Source organism: Mus pahari, chromosome 11, assembly GCF_900095145.1.
Source record: "Mus pahari chromosome 11, PAHARI_EIJ_v1.1, whole genome shotgun sequence".
Classification (NCBI taxonomy): domain Eukaryota; kingdom Metazoa; phylum Chordata; class Mammalia; order Rodentia; family Muridae; genus Mus; species Mus pahari.
In genome coordinates this window covers 36,443,445-36,460,142 of record NC_034600.1, presented here as the reverse complement: position 1 = coordinate 36,460,142, position 16,698 = coordinate 36,443,445, and the positions used below count along the sequence as shown (strand labels likewise).

Sequence of the window (16,698 nt, the reverse complement as noted above, 5' to 3'; positions counted from 1 at the left end):
CTGTTCACAGCAGTAAAACCCTAACTAATACAATTATAGAAGCTATATTTTTTTCTACCTCCCTTCTGCATTTGTTTTTGTTTTATATTTTTGTTTTTCATTTACACCTCAAAAAAATTAATGAAAGTTGTCAACTTTAAATATTAATCAATGTAAAATTCTCTATTGTTCAGTGTATTAAGTTGTTCCAGTAGCCGTAGGGGATTGGTTTTGAAAAGCTCTTATATTCAGGACACTTAAGGAGAGAGAGAGAGATGCTCAATTATTAATTTTAAGTAGCATTACAAAGAAATAACTGAATGGCCCTGGCTGCCTAGGATGAGTACAGGTGATAGGGATATTGCAATCATTTCAGAAACACGTGTGAGACAGTCCATAAGCACCTAACCAAATGGGAATACATAATTGGAGAAGCGTGAAGCACATCAACAGATTAAATGTGAAGAAGGTAATTATACAATCTGGTTTCAAGAAAGAAGATATACGAGACACTCTCCACAAGAAGAGGTAAGAATAAATTAAAGAATCATATAAATGATACTTGGAAAAATGTTCTAGGAGAAGGAGATGGTAGACAAAAAAATTAACTGAATGGCCCTGTCTGTAGCATTGAAAAAATTACAAGGAAGCCAATGTAGGTGAACTTCTCCAGGTAAAAAGACAGCTTGTTAGAAGAGATCTGAAATGAAGAGGAGGATTACACTGGGGAAGACTTTTCATGGTGCTGGTCTGTAACATTGGACAGCCACTGAAGGATTTTAGAAGAAGTGATACCACACACACACACACACACACACACACACACACATACACACACACACACACACATTTCACACAATTTAATGTGTATGGGTATTTTACATGTGTATGTATGTATGCATGTATGTATGTATGGTATGTATGTATGTATGCAGAATTATGACCTGGATTTATTCCTAAAACTCCAGATGATTAATTTCTGGTTTACATGTTATAGTTCTAACAGTCGAATATGCCATAATTTTCAATGTTTCTTTCATGATATAGCACATGCTCTTATTTTTTCATGTCTCAAAAAGCAATAGAGATTTTACCCTCAACCATTCTATACCTTCAATAACTACTAAAATTCATTTAAAATAATGTGTTTACTTGATTTTAGTATCATTACCATAGTTGGCAGAGGGCTTTAATGAGATAGATATGTAAAATATTAAGTATATTGTCAATCATAGAAAATATTCTGAATAAATATTTGATATTCTGAAAAAATATTTGATATTTACTAATGTTACCTGTAGTTATTTAATGGCCCCTTCATCTTATATCATGACCAAAATTAACAAAATGGTGGTTTAGTACCTGGGAGCTCTGAGGGGNCTGGTTGGTTTATATTGTTGTTCCTCCTATGGGACTGCAAACCCCTTCAGCTCCTTGGGTCCTTTCTCTAGCTCCCCCATTGGGAACCTTGTGCTCAGTCCAATGGTTGACTGAGAGCATCCACCTCGGTATTTGTCAGGCTCTGTAAGAGCCTCTCAAGAGACACATCAGGCTCCTGTCAGCAAGCACTTGATGGCATCCACAATAGCGTTTGCGTTTGGTGACTGTTATTTGGGATGGATCCCCAGGTGGGGCAGTCTCTGGATGACCTTTCCTTCAGTATCTGTTCCATAGTTTGTCTCTGTATCTCCTCTCATGGGTAATTTGTTCCCCCTCCTAAAAAAGACCGAAGTATCCATACTTTGGTCTTCCTTCTTGAGCTTCATTTGGTCTGTGAATTGTATCTTGGGTAATGATGTCAGTTTGTGGGGAACAACCTATAGTTTTGGCAACAATGCAGGTTGTTTGGAAATTCACATGGGATCCCCTTGACCAACAATTCAATTACATGTAACCCAATCCAATACTGGAAGCTTCGTTTCATAACAAATGATGGCTAGATGGGACTTTGTCTCTTCCACTGTTTGGCAATTCCATTTTGATCACCTTGGTCTATATTTATATTTTAGGAGGTTTCTACTATATTAGGTTTCCATACTAACCTTCAAATATTAGTTGTGTCTCCCCATATTCCTTCCCACAAACCCCTCTGTACTCCTCCTCATACTTAATCTTAAGATTCAGAACCTCTCCATATATCCATAAATATCTAATCTCTTCCTCTTTCCTAATGAAATCTATCTGTTCCTTCTAGTCTTTTACACTATGCCTATTCTCAGTAGCTTAATAAATTCTAGCTTGGTTATCATTGACTTGAAAGCTTATAAAAAACATATGAACAAATACATACTATCTATTTTTAGTAAAAGAAAAAAGAGGAAAAAGGAGTTTCGTATCTTTCATAAAGTATAGATGTTTCCTCATTTCATTTACAGTTCTCATCAATGGCTTCTTCAATCTTCATGATTATCAAACACTCTTTACAATTTAGCTCTTCATTAAAACAATGCCCTATCTATTGTGCCTCTACTTCTTCTTAGACCTCATATGCAGGCTATCCAAAATTTCACATTTTCTCTTCAAGGCACATTCATGAGTTCTGGGAATTAGAGCATGGACATTTTAGTGGAGAATATTAATCAGATTACCATATCATATGAAGGAATATCAGTCAGTAATAAAGTAAGTTCTGATGTGATACGAGCAGACTGAGTGAAAGAAGAATCATAAATAGCTGGATGGTGTATGATTCATTTATATTTAATATCATTAATAAACAAATTTGTAGAAGAAGGAAATAGATAAATAGTAGCCAGAACCTTTGAGGATATTGGTAGCAATTGTCAATGAATGTTCTACTGGTCATATGGGAGAAACAAAACTATCCTAAAGTTATCTATTTTTAATAATAAATTTTCTGAGGATATGATAAAGGCATTGAATACTTTAAAAGGATGAATTTCATATTATGAGAGTTACCTAATTTATCTCAAAAGACATATGATAAAGCAAGTAAATGCTTTAAATGCCATGTCAGCCTACTTTACTCTAATTTTTGCAATACCTCCATGTTTCTTATAAATGTTATGAAAAACATTGACAAAATTGTAAGTCCCTGTCACTATGCAAAATTATATACAAAAAACCCAGAATATAGTATATGCTTGGCAAAATTTCCTACTATTGATATATATATATATATATATATATATATATATATATATATATATATATCTTCTAATAACCTAATTCTGAAAAAAAAATAGAAAATAGATAGAAAAGCCATGCTCAATTCTCAATTTTCCAGAATTGCTAAAAAGGAATCAACACACATATGAATGTGAAAATTTAAAATCAATACTCTAATCAGCTATACAGTAAAATTAGAAAACAAAAGTAATAAAGTAAAAATTGTCAAAGTAGACACAAAAAAAGTTTGCTAAAAGAAGTGATAAGACCTCCCAATCACAGTGGGTAAATCCATGGGACACTGGAATAATAATTCTTGGAATGAGAGAAAGAGAGAGAGAGAGAGAGAGAGAGAGAGAGAGAGAGAGAGAGAGAGAGAGTGAAAAAAAAAAAAAACAGTGTACTTACATATAATAAAAAAAAAAAAAAAAAAAAAAAAAAAAAAACCAACCAAATTAGCTTTATATCCTCTTTCAGGACCCATGTGTGGGCAAACAGACCTGTANAGAGAGAGAGAGAGAGAGAGAGAGAGAGAGAGAGCTATTAGCAAAATATGAGGTTTTGATCAAATTCTAAATATGCACTAGGGACACATGAGTGCAATTCTGATATTTGTAGAGTACAAGCGTCATGATGCTGTCTTTTTAAATTTCTTTCCTATTTTCTTTGTCTTCTGTATCTTTTGTTATGTTTTCTGACTTCTTATTTTGCTTTTCTTCAAATCTGAAAAATTTGAAAACTTGTGTATTAACTTCCCTCATCTCCCTATACTCCAATTTTTTCTTATATTTTTTCCTCAATTATGTTTGTTGAGGTCATATAGATTCATAACAATCTTTTATTGGTAAAATACAATTTTACCTAACACCATGTGATATTTGATAATACCTTTGACATATAGCTTGCTTCTAAATTTTTCTTAAATTTTTAAAAATTCAATTTGTATCCTATATGTATTGGTCTTTTTCCCTGAAATATTTCTTCATCTAAAGCAAGTATATTTAAATACATTACTTTTTATGGATGCATAATGTCTTGTTTTATTAACATGCTTTGTTTTAAAATATTCTGTCTTAGTTACTTTTCTATTTCTTGGGAGAGATCATGACCAAAACAACTAATAGAAGAAAGAGATTTCCAGGAACTTGCACTTTCAAAAGGTGTGTCTATGACCACACTGGCAGGAAGCAAGGCAGCAAGGGGGCACAGTGCTATAATAATTACTGATGGTTTTTGTTCTGATGTGCAAGTCGGGGGCTGAGAGAGCTAACTTGGAATGGCATAGACTTTTGAAAACTCAAAGCCCTCTCCTCCAACAAGATAGACCTCCTAGTTCTTCCCAAATGGTTCAATCAACTGGGGACCAAACATTCAAATGTATGAGCTTATGGGGCCATTCTCATTTAAACCACTCCTATTTGAATTATGAGTTTTTCATATCACAGATGATGTTCTTATGATTTTAGTATTGGAATGTTTTCACCTTTCTGTAATTATTGTTTTACATGAATTGACAAAATTAGAGACTCTGAGGCCAATACTGAAGACTACAATAATTAATTTCATATAATATTGTAGCATTATCACTTCCTGTTTTTACATTTTTAATGTAGTTAGCAAGATAATTAAACTACCATGTGAAATTACAATTTTTATCATTTATGATTTATATCATGAAAAATAGTCTACTTTCTAAAACTTGTCAGTTTTTGTATTTTCCCAGTATGCCCAGCCCAGGGTCTGGTACGTATTGGCTAAGTATTTTACTCCACTCCTTCAAAGGAGTTATCTGATCATTTGTATATTGTTAAAGAGCCTTGTGACACTGGAGACTCACTCACACTGGGGGGTTGAAATTTCATCTAGAAATATTTGCATCCATATGCTTTTATCTCTTTGTAGCATATTTATTTTCTACTATTTTCTCTGGTAGCTTTTTGCTTTTACATTATGAATTGACCTTATAGTCTGTATGTGCAAAAAACTTTCTTTACCTTCTACAATACACACATACAAACACACACACACACACACACACACACAAACACACGCAAGGGAAAGGGGGAAGGGAGTGGGGATTAATTCTAAGAAAATCAATGCTGCATATCAGAAAAAATGTTTTACAATTGTCGACATCTAAATTATATTCCCTTCCAAATACAAGCAAACAGCTTTATACTGTCAGGAAAATGACAGTACAGGCTTTCCATTTGATTGCAGTCAACAAGAAAGAGTCACAATAAATTTAAAATTACTATTGGTGCAAGGCTACCAATATAGTGAACATAAATGCTAATTCTTGGCACATTTTACTTGACCTGTACATATTGGAAATGATGTAGATGTGAGGAAGGTGACATGAAAAAGCAGGCTGAACAGTGGCTGGTAAATGAGTGCAATTCTCCAAAGAATATCCTAGCACAAAGCAGCCAGCCTAGCAGTCTAGCTGGAAGGTACCATGGCTATGAGGCTGGGACAATGGTGACCTACATATAAAATGTTTGGGGTTTGTTTTGGGATATGTACCTATGTGTATATATTCATATAATATCAATTAATGAAAAAAAGAGGCCATACACTTGAAGAAGTATTGAGACGGGTAATCTTGAGTTTGAGGTAGGAAAGGAAAAGAAGAAGTGCAATTATATTATAACATCAATAAAGATAAGAGAAAACTCTCTATCCATTATAAATGTATGAACTTGATACTGGAGAGGTTAATGATGTCAACTTGACAGAATCTGTTTTCCCTGTGGAAAATCTCTGGGGTGAGAAGACCACCTCCAGTATGAGGGAGGCAGCTTTCCAGGGTCAGGGATCTTAAATGGTGTAAAAGGAGAAGGTGAGTTGTATTCCAGTGTTCATTGCTCTCTATTTTCTGGCTATGGATGAAAGGAACACAGCACTTTCAATCTCCTGTTTGCATGTCTTCTCTGCCATGATGGACTAGACTCTCAAATGGTCATCTGAAAAATAAACACTGCCTTCCTTCATTGCCTTGGCAAGGTATTCTTACTGTAGCTGTAAGAAGTAGAGCCTCTTCAGGGCTTGCATGCTGTTGAAGGCAAAACAAAACAAAACAACAAAACAAAACAAAGCAAAACAAAACAGAAAAGCAAAACACCACTCAGAAGCACAATTATGTAAGCAAAAGAAAAGACAAATTGGTTACCTATTAAATCTATATGCTTAGACAACAAGAACACAACAAATATTCCAAATATGTACTTATTTTTTACTTTTAGTTATGGTCTCATTTGTGTTTAGAGAAGTATTAACTTAAAATAGATTTAAAAATCTAAAATACAAAATTAGGCATAAAGATTTTTGAGAAAGAAATCCTCAGAAACTATAGCTGACTATGCAGAAAAATGAAAATGTGTCTACTTATTTTTAACTACCTAAAATATTTCTACAAATATTTTGTACTTTTTATTGTCAATTTACATTCTGCTCAAATTTTCATAGTACAGAAAATATTATAATGATATTATTTTGCAAAGTTAAATGTTTATCTTTAATCACTGATATTTCTGTTTTGTTTTATTTGATAGGATTAAATGCTGTAGCCCAGACTGTGTATTCTAGAATTCAACCTATAATCTACGCTGACACAAAACTCAGGGCAAATTTTCAGTTTCAACTTCCATAGTACTAAGATTCTAGGCATGAACCATGATTATCAGTTTTAGTTATTGAGTGTTAGAATCATTTTTTAACTTGATAACATATAAATTGTAAGACCATTTGGTGCTAAAGTTCTCATAAATGTTAGAGAAGCCCCTGCAACTTTCATATATTAACCATAGCGTTTTAGAATGTTTATAGTTTTCTTCACTATCTAGTCTTCAATATATTTTGAACTTGAATATTTATCAGTTTGATTTATCCCACTATCCTCTCTAGAGTGCAATATTATGAGTTTACATAATGAGAATAAAATCGTCTTTCATTGAAAACATTTTTAATAATTAAATTGTGACTCCTCCTCACATGCCAATGTGAAAGTCTGGGGAACTTAAGAGCTCTCCAGCAATTCATTAGAATGAAGCTGTTCCTGTGACTCTATAAAATGTATCTTTGCTTTTTATTTCTTTTCTTTCTTTTTATTATACTGCTTGATTTAAAAAATATGTCTTCTTTCTGTAGAAGTGAGGTTGGGCAGAGTTTAGGAGGTAGAAATGAAGCATCAGCTCCCAGACCTTAGAGACATGACTGGGAACTGGGAACTTTAGTTAGCAACAGAAAGGCAAACTTTTACCTTTAATTTTTCTTACTTCCAAACCAAATGTGTTTAAGACTATGGGCCCTGTTGATTAATCCAAACCCAATGTCACATATTTCACTGTTAGCTCAGAGCAGCAATAATGCCGAGGATCCAGCAGCATACCATGATACTCGTCCCATGATCTCAGTGCCAGATCACTGAAGAACCCTGCCCACCATAAGAACAACCAAGCCAACAAACCTGGGCCCATAGGGGACCATAGAGGCCGAACCTCCAACCAAAGGTCATGGATGACTGGACCTAGGTTCTCTACACACATGTAGAGGATGTGCCAGATGAACCGTGTGCACTTCTTGTGGGTTGTGGGGCAGTGGAACATGCCAGGAAACTAGGTAAGGTTGAGACAGGTTCAGAGTTCCTGACATCCAGGCACCCACCTGAGACACTAGGCTGCTCCTTGCCATACTCACTTGAGTCAGCATTCTGGTGTACTTGAGGCATTCTTTGAAACCATACTAATGCTAACAAGTTAGACTGTGCTTAACTACATCTGGAAGCAACTATGTATCACTCTAAATATGCAACACAAATAGAAATGACAGATTTCCCATTTCAACACCTAGTTGCAATGGCATTAAAGTATGATAATGTTGCAAGTAGTATCACACACACTGTGTTTGCCACCATGTTCCATAAATCTGATATTTTGTAATTTTCATCATAGCACACTAGTACACATACAAAGTCTTTTAGTCTGTTTTCACTGAGGAAGAATCAAGGTTCTATATGATTTTTACCTTAGTATAATGTAATCTCTATTAAGCATTTAGCAAGTAAGCCATCTCTTAGTAGGGTTCAGTTCTTGACCCTCACATCCTGATGATGCATAGACTCCTCCTCTCTTCTAAGGTGAATATTCCCACTGGCTATGACCAACCACAGCTATCACCAAACAGTGGTAATATAGTCACTGTTGCTTTAACCTGGCTTTCTATAGGAATAGGATCTGTCTAGTTTCTCATATATGTTAATTTTCTGTTTTTTCTAAGCTGATTGGTGGTGCATTGATTTCTTTTATTACAATATTCTTTTTTTTAGGTAACATTACTATGAAGCTGGCTGAAAAGGGTCCATGGTCATTAATTCTGTTATCAGAACTATGACCAGAGAGTCCCAATTTAATTATTTGTACATGCATGTCAATTGGTCGGCTGCAAATTTAACTGTTAGGTGTTATCCCAGGACAAGCACTGGGAAATTAGTATTTCCATGAATTATATGTGCAAAGTAGATATTCAATAAGTGTACACTGGAAAGTGCTTATTGAGGATCAATAAGAGCAGTAAATTAAATGCTGGAAGCCTGGGTTAAATTCATTTGAGGGCACCGAGACAAGGTCAAGATACTAATTGAATATATGCCCCAGAAGACATATCCAGGGAGTTTTCCATGCATAAGTTGAAAAGAATGGTGATGTAAGATTAATCACCCAAATCATCTCCTAGGGTTTATGTTATGAGTCATTTTTTTCCAGACAGGAGGGAACAACTATACCAAGTTGGATACATAACTAATTCCCTACTGTGTTAAGGAAATTGGAAGAAAGAAATTGAGGTAAGATATCAGTAAAGAGCTCATAACACATCCACTCAGAATTCCCTAAATGAGAACCCAGCCTCTTTTAAGATATTCTTCTATCTGCACAAATGCAATGAATTTAACTTGTTCAAGAATAATGACTACTATAAACAGACAAACCAACCTGATCAATATAGCTAACATAGGAGGGCATCAGTTTGGGATTTTTTTTTTAATTTGATTTTCTTTAGCTGATAGGAGAAATATGTACCTTCTATTGAGGTAGTAAATTTTAGGTTTAATATGATGTTTAGTGTAGCAAATATTGAAATAATCACATTGGTCTCTTTGCTTCAATATTTTTGCAGAGGAATAAACTGAAAAGGACATATCATCACATGATGAGACAAAAAACAACATAACAAGCAAGTCCTCAAATATATAAAAGTTCTAAATGAATGCATGACCCTATTGATGAAGAAACTGTACATCTTAGACACAGAACTTAAAAAACAAAACAAAAAAAAAAAAAAAAAAAAAAAAAAAAACTGACCCTACAGCCCCATCATTAAGAATGACCTCTTACTGTATCCAAATATTTTATCAGTTACGAAGAGAAAAAGGCAACCATAGATCTCCATATCACTAAAACCTGTGACCCACAATGATCAGTCATCAAGATAGCCCCAAGGATACAATAATGGCATTTATATCTTAAAAGTAACCAATAGCCTTCTACTTGGACATAAGGCCCAATGTATAGAAGAGAATTCTTGCAAGGTACTGTAAAATAAAGAACTACCCTTTGCTGATAAGATCATAGATCCTAGAAAAGAACCAACTACTGACACTTTTTTTTTCAATTAGTGTAACTCTTAACTATATTATAATACTTATCCTTATAGTCACATCTTTCATTAAAGATGCTTCCTTTGGTAGAAGACATAGACCATTACCAAAAGACACAACTACTCAGAATGTTGAAAACAACTGATTGTAGAGTGCCCAACCCTTTTGATACATAAACTAGGTATAGCACAGGTCCTATCCCTAAGGCTCAGTGAACATTACAGAAGAGAGGGCAGAAATATTTTATGAACCAGAAGATGAGGACATCTGCTTCCAAGTACTGTCATTTATATAGGATAGGGAAGATGCCCCAGGAGATCTCAAAAATATGGTAGCCCTAACAAGGTCTGAACAATATAAAGACCAGTTGATCATGTCCTTGCTGATGAGGGAAATCTCACATAATCCTACTCTTAGATAAAGAGCTATATAGTCAATTAATGGATTCTAAGAGAAGAAAAATATATCTCCTTCAGGGATGACCCTCTAATAAGTTTTCCAGTCCCAAGTGATTAGTCCTAAACATGTATGCATATGAACAATAATAAATAGAGTCAGCAGGTTATATTTGTATTCATGTGTGTATACATATGTAATATATATATTATGAACACTTGCATATATATATAAATTATATATATGTACATATATATATTTAAAGAGGAAGTCATGAATTTGAGGGGAGTAAGTTATATGTTAAAGAATTTAAAGAGGGAAAGAGGGGTGTAAATTTTAAATACTCTACCCATGTATAAAATACTTAAAAAATTTATTAGTATATACAAGTTTTGAATGTGAACATAGTATCATATTTTGCATCTGTAATCAGTATTGACATTTTAAATAAAATCTAAGCCAATATCATGATTCACAGCTGTTTGCTAAATCATGATTACAGTTACAGACATTCTGAAGGAGTGTAAATTTTGTATTCAGTTTGACTTTAAGGTTAGATTTTTAACTGTTGCTTCTCTTTCTAATTAAAGTGATTCCATCTGCAGCACACTATTAGTTGATGTCCTAATGTAATGGATAGCATCTAAGTTACAGAGAAATGTGTGAGTGGGTGTTCCAGAGTGATAGAAATGTTCTGTATTATCTTTGGGTGTTGGTCATATGAATGTAAAGCACACTACAAATTTGATAAATGTGTATGGCATTATATGTGGAAAACAATGTCAGTTTAAAAGTTGTAGCTAGGCATGGTGATTGTATCTGTAATCCCAGGATTTGTAATGCTGAGGCTACATTATCTTGATTTTGAGGTCATGCTAAGGTATGAATTTGAGACCCTTCCTAAAACAAAGAAAGGAAAACCTCAAGAAAAAGAGAGAAGAGAGAAAGTAAAGATGAATTCTAAATTGATGGTTTTGACAAATTAAACCTTATTCCAAAGCACTGAAAGTTCTCAAAGACTAAGGGGTACTATGAAATTGTCCCAAGTATATGACTTTGGAACTTAGACAACATTGGAAGGAGAGAGTTTGTTACTGTACACAATAGAATATCTCATGCTCCATGGATCATTAAAGACATGCAAGACCAAACCTGGCTCCTGCTTCAACAATTCTGAGGAAAATACATGCACCACTCACTATAATTTGAGAAGCATTTCAAGCATAGCACTGAGAGCTTAGTGATAACTTCTATTCACAATTTCCAATGTTTTTATTTCCAGGGAAAAACTAAGTTTAAAAATGTTGACTGGTATATTTCATGACAGAAAAAAATTTCAGCAGATTATTATAAAATATGAAATAAATGCATTTCGTTCATTTTTCAGCCAATTTAATTTAAAATTATCATCTACATTTATTTAATTTTATCATCCATTTTTAATTATAGGGAATTAATATCAGTTTCCAAAGAAACAGAAGGATGCTGTCCAGGTGATTAAACATGAGCTGTGACAGATATGAAGAAATCTTTTTTTTCCAAAGACTAAACCAATAGACAGGATAAAAAATGAAATTCAACAATTGATTGTATGTACACAAACAAGAGGACAGAGCAAAACAGAAAATGAGAAGAGGCCAAGGAGAGAGAAAAGAAGAGCAGAGAATGGGAGGGGATGAGAGAGGAAGACAGAGCACCAAAACACACCAAAGTAGCCTTTCCCAAAAAGGCTAGAAAAGTTGTGAGGCATAGGGCTACTGAACAGAAGAGATTAAAAAAAAAAAATAGCAAGGCAACAATTAAAATTAAACCTCAATAAACACACGTTCAAATGTGGAGTGAGTAGATATGATACTTTCCCCTCTTTTATAAAAATAATAGATGCTGTGGATATCTATATCTATATCTATATCTATATCTATAGATAGATTACATTTACATTTTAAATGTTATCCCCTTTCCTATTTTCCCTCTGAAAAACCACCTATCTCCTCACTCCTCCCCTGCTCACCAACCCATCCACTCCCACTTCCTGTCCCTGGTAGTTCCCTGTACTGGGGCATAGAGCCTTCACAGGACCAAGGGCCTCTCCTCCCATTGATGTCAGACTAGGTCATCCTCTGCTACATATGAAGCTGGAGCCATGAGTCCCACCGTGTGTGCTCTATGGTTGGTGGTTTAGGCAGAGATTTCTGACATCAAAATGCCAGGAATAAGAACAAGAAATGATATGTATTAATGAGGTAGGTTTCTTGGCTCCTGAGCTCAAAAGCGTGATGATGGTTTTCCGCACTTCCACGACAACAATTCCGAAGACTATTCTCTATAGTCTGTGTATTCTTTTTTCACCCCAGGTGAAAGTGGTAGAATGAAATACTTGTATTCTTGAGTCATAGGAGAATTGTATTTGAACCAAACTTCAAGAAAATACACATAGTATTTTCTTAAAATTATGTAAGCAGGCAGGTTGCAAAACACATATTCCAGAGAACATGAGGTTAGGGATAAGTGCAAATTAACTTTTCTTTGTAAAGATTTGTAACTAATGTGAAACTTCACATTTTTTTTTATTTAGTTTGCTATAAACATCCAGTTTCCATGAATAGTCACTAATTTCCAAAGTAATGTTCAAGGTTAAAGCAAGAGCTAAGCCATATGTAAAAAGAACAGTCTCATAAAACCATGAGCGGGATGATGGATAAAAGTTACTCTAAAGTTCCAGAACCTTGATTCTGTATTTTTCTTTTCATAATTGCCATAGACTACAATTTAGCTGTAATGATTCAGACTCAGTAAACGTTTAAAAAGAAGTTAAATATGCCCCACTTTTTCATATAAAGGCTAATAACATTTAGTCTTAAGCAATCAGTAATGTCTTCTATCTGTTTTGATATCAAGGGCACTGGTTTTATTTCTTAAATAATATTCTTTGAAACTATAATAAGGGAACATTGTCTCCTAGAATAATTATTTGGTGCTATTTGCAAGTCAGTCGAGAAGAAAAATAATACCGAATAAAAAATAAATATTAGATCTTAGCAGTTTGAAGAAAGTGCTGATTTTAATTGCAGTTGTTCAAATAATGCTAATAGAATATATTGTTATCATTATCGTCGCAACTGCAAAGTGACACTTTTCACTAAATAATATGGGATAATGTTGTTCTAAAAATTTATAGTTAATTAAGAGTCATAGCTGAAATAAGCTTTAGAACTTTAAAATAGTCAAAAGACATATTCAAAGTTAACTAGTTTATATGAATTATTCAAATCAATATTGTATTATGAAAAATTACTCAAGCGGTTTTGGAGTCTGAGCATCACTCTTCTGACATGCAGGTGTATTTAGCCACAGCACTACTTGACAGAGTTTTAGATGTGTAACTAGGCAAAGAGTGCTGTTCACATGTAAAACAACAGAAAACTGGCCTAATTAATTTCGCATTTCTGAAAGCAGGTAAATTCTCAGGACAGGAAATGAGGGGATATTAAGCTTGAAATAAATGATGAGAAAGAGAATATTGAACATTAGCCTTATGCATACTATCTTCTCTGTTATCTAATGGCTGCTAGAGACCCAGTTTTCTCTGACTTTAACATGGTACCGTGGTGGGGATAGTTTGCTATTGCATACATGGTTTAAATGTTGGAATATTATCTGAGGAAGTAAAAGAACAACCTAATATTTTCAGTGTGTTGTGATTTATATCTTTTGATACTTGTCTTGGAGGCATGTTTAGTTCTGTTTAGACATGTTTAGCTACTCTAAAAATAAAAATATGGCCAACTAGTACAATTCCTATTTTCTCTTGCATTATAGTTCAATGCCATGTAGTATTTCATCATTATACTTATGCTTTCTGAGCTGTCAGAGCAAAAGGCCCTGTTAGGGACACACTGATATAGACATAGGGTCAGATTCATAAGACAGCATTCATGCACACACAGATTCATGCTATACAACACACAGGAAATGATGGAAGATTCAGGGAGACAAAGAATTCAGAGTACAGAATTCAAATCTGGATTGTTCTTAGTTAAATTGCTCCAAGGGAAAGTGTATTTTATTTCTTTAATTTTAATTTTAATGGTTTTGTTATTTATTTGCATTTCAAATGTTATCCCCCTTCCTGGTTTCCCCTTTGCAAGCCCACTATCCCCTCCCCTCCCACCTGCTTATATGATGGTGCTTCCCCACTCACCCACCCACTCCCTCCTCACTGCCCTGTAGTTCTCCTATGCTGGGGGATCAAGCCTTCATAGGATCAAGGGCCTCCTCTCCCATCAATGTCAGATAAAGCCATCTCTGCTACATATGCGGCTGGCACCATGGGTCCCTCCGTGTGTACTCTTTGGTCATTGGTTTAGACCTTGGGAGCTCTGGATGGTCTGGTTGGTTGATATTGTTGTTCTTCCTATGAGGTTGCAAACCCCCTCAGCTCCTTCAGTCCTTACCTCTAACTCCTCCATTGGGGTCTCCTTTAGTTTAGCTCCCATTCCCATTAAGCTATGCCTATATTTTCCAAAATGTGCCTTCCAAATCTGTTTTTTTGTTTTGTTTTAAGTCCCACAAAATTAACCAGGGTAATCTGTATGAACCTAGGTTTAGAGATATTTACTGGGGACTAGTAGGCATTTGGTGGGTATACAACTGAACACAATTACTCAATCCATCAGTAGCCTAAGTTCATTAGAAAGGATATGATTTCATGAACACTGCATCCAGAATTGATTGTTGATGTGTCTAGAGACTTTTGGATGTCCACTTCCTATAATGTGTTTTTTGTGAAGTCATAACTACATATTGAGTTTGTCTAGGCCAGGAGATTTCATTTCACTATCCTTCTTCCTGTCTTCTAATTCTTTTGTTATTTCTGCACCTTCTTCCAAGATGATTTCTGAGCCTAAAATGAGTGATGTAATGTCTTTGAGAACTGAGCACTCACACTTTTCTCACTGATTAGCAGTAACTTAAGCAGCCATTGTTTCTTTGTTCACTGATAGTCAATGCAAAGAGGGGCTTATTTGAACAGTCCAGGAGTAATGTTTGTCTATAGATATGAATGTAAAAATTTAGAGGGCAACATGGAACCAAGAAACTTGACCTGGACAACCGTGCTAACTTCTCCTATTACATTACTAAGTTCTCCTGTAGGTACAAATATCTACTCAACCTAGATTTTGACCACGTTTCCTGTGCTGTGTAATAATTCCTTCTAAGGAAAAAGTGTTCCTCCAGTCCAGTCACTGATCAGTTGGTTACCCCCATATTAGTCTTGCCACCATTTGTAGGTAGGCATATCTTGTCTCACAGGTTGGTGTGGTAGATAATAGATTTCATGATTTCATGGCTGGATGAGGCTATTTATACAACTATTCCTTCAGCAGCCTTTGCAATACTTTCTGACACCGCGAAAGCTAGGCAGCAGGGAGGACGCTTCCAGATCAGTTTCTAGTTTAACTTCTCTGTATTGGAAAACCAAAGTGCATGGTATTTTCAGCAACAGGGACATTGCAACTAGTTCTGGTGGGCAATCAAGAATGGTGTAAGAAGACCATAACTTTTGGGGACCTGAGGCCTCCAAGTTCAACAATTTGTATGGAAAACTACCATACCTGGTGCTGATATTGCATTGTGCTATTCCTGGATAATCTAAATAGGCAGGATCTCTGCCTTGTAAGTATCTATTAAAATTTCCATTTTAATAGGCACGCAAACTAATAAGATTCCATATTTTTACTTCAAGTATCCTTAATTTGGTTAACTGTCCTCCCCCTTCATTCTCCTTCTTTATCTACTCCTATCTCTACTCAGATCTTCTAGTGGCCTATGCTCCACTATGTTCATAGCAGCCTTATTTGTGATAGCCAGAAGCTGAAAATAACCTAGATGTCCACAACAGAAAAATGGATATAGAAAATGTGGTTCATTTACACAATGGAATACTACTCAGCTATTAAGAACAAGGTCATCTTGAGTTTTGCAGGCAAATGGATGAAACAAAATAGCCATAATATTACATTGGTAGAAATCTTTTTTTTTTTTTAACTGCTCCCTGGTATGTGCTATTTTATTTAGAAAATTGCACTCATTGGTTGGAAATGCAAACACAATTTTTTTCTTTTTTCCCTTTTTAATTTAGTTTTTACATTCCATATTGCATTCCCTGAGACCCCCCATCCACCATCTGACTGCTTTACATCCCACACCTCCACCCCACCCCACCCAGTCTCTACATGGATGCTCCCAGCCCCCACCACACCTGACCTCTAAATACTCTGGGGCCTCCAGTATCTTGAGGGTTAGGTGCATCATCTCTGAATGAACACAGACCCAGAAGTCTTCTTCTGTATGTGTGTTGGAGGCCTCATATCAGCTGGTGCATGCTGTCTGTTTGGTGGTCCAGTGTTTGAGAGATCTCAGGGGTCCAGATTAATTGAACCTGCCTGTCTCCTACAGGATTGCCCTTCTCATCAGCTTCTTCCAGCCTTCCCTAATTCAACAACAGGGGTCAGCTGCTTCTGTCAGCTACATGTGAC

The 16,698-nt window shown here is 35.1% G+C and overlaps 1 long non-coding RNA gene across 1 annotated transcript in view; it reads right to left on the bottom strand.

The window, feature by feature from the left end:
• LOC110328760 overlaps nucleotides 1-16,698 on the bottom strand; it is a 148,871-nt gene that overhangs the window by 92,005 nt on the left and 40,168 nt on the right. Inside the window, exon 3 of the long non-coding RNA XR_002380882.1 lies at nucleotides 8,320-8,327. This is a non-coding gene — a long non-coding RNA (uncharacterized LOC110328760). The remainder of the gene's footprint in view (nucleotides 1-8,319; nucleotides 8,328-16,698) is intronic.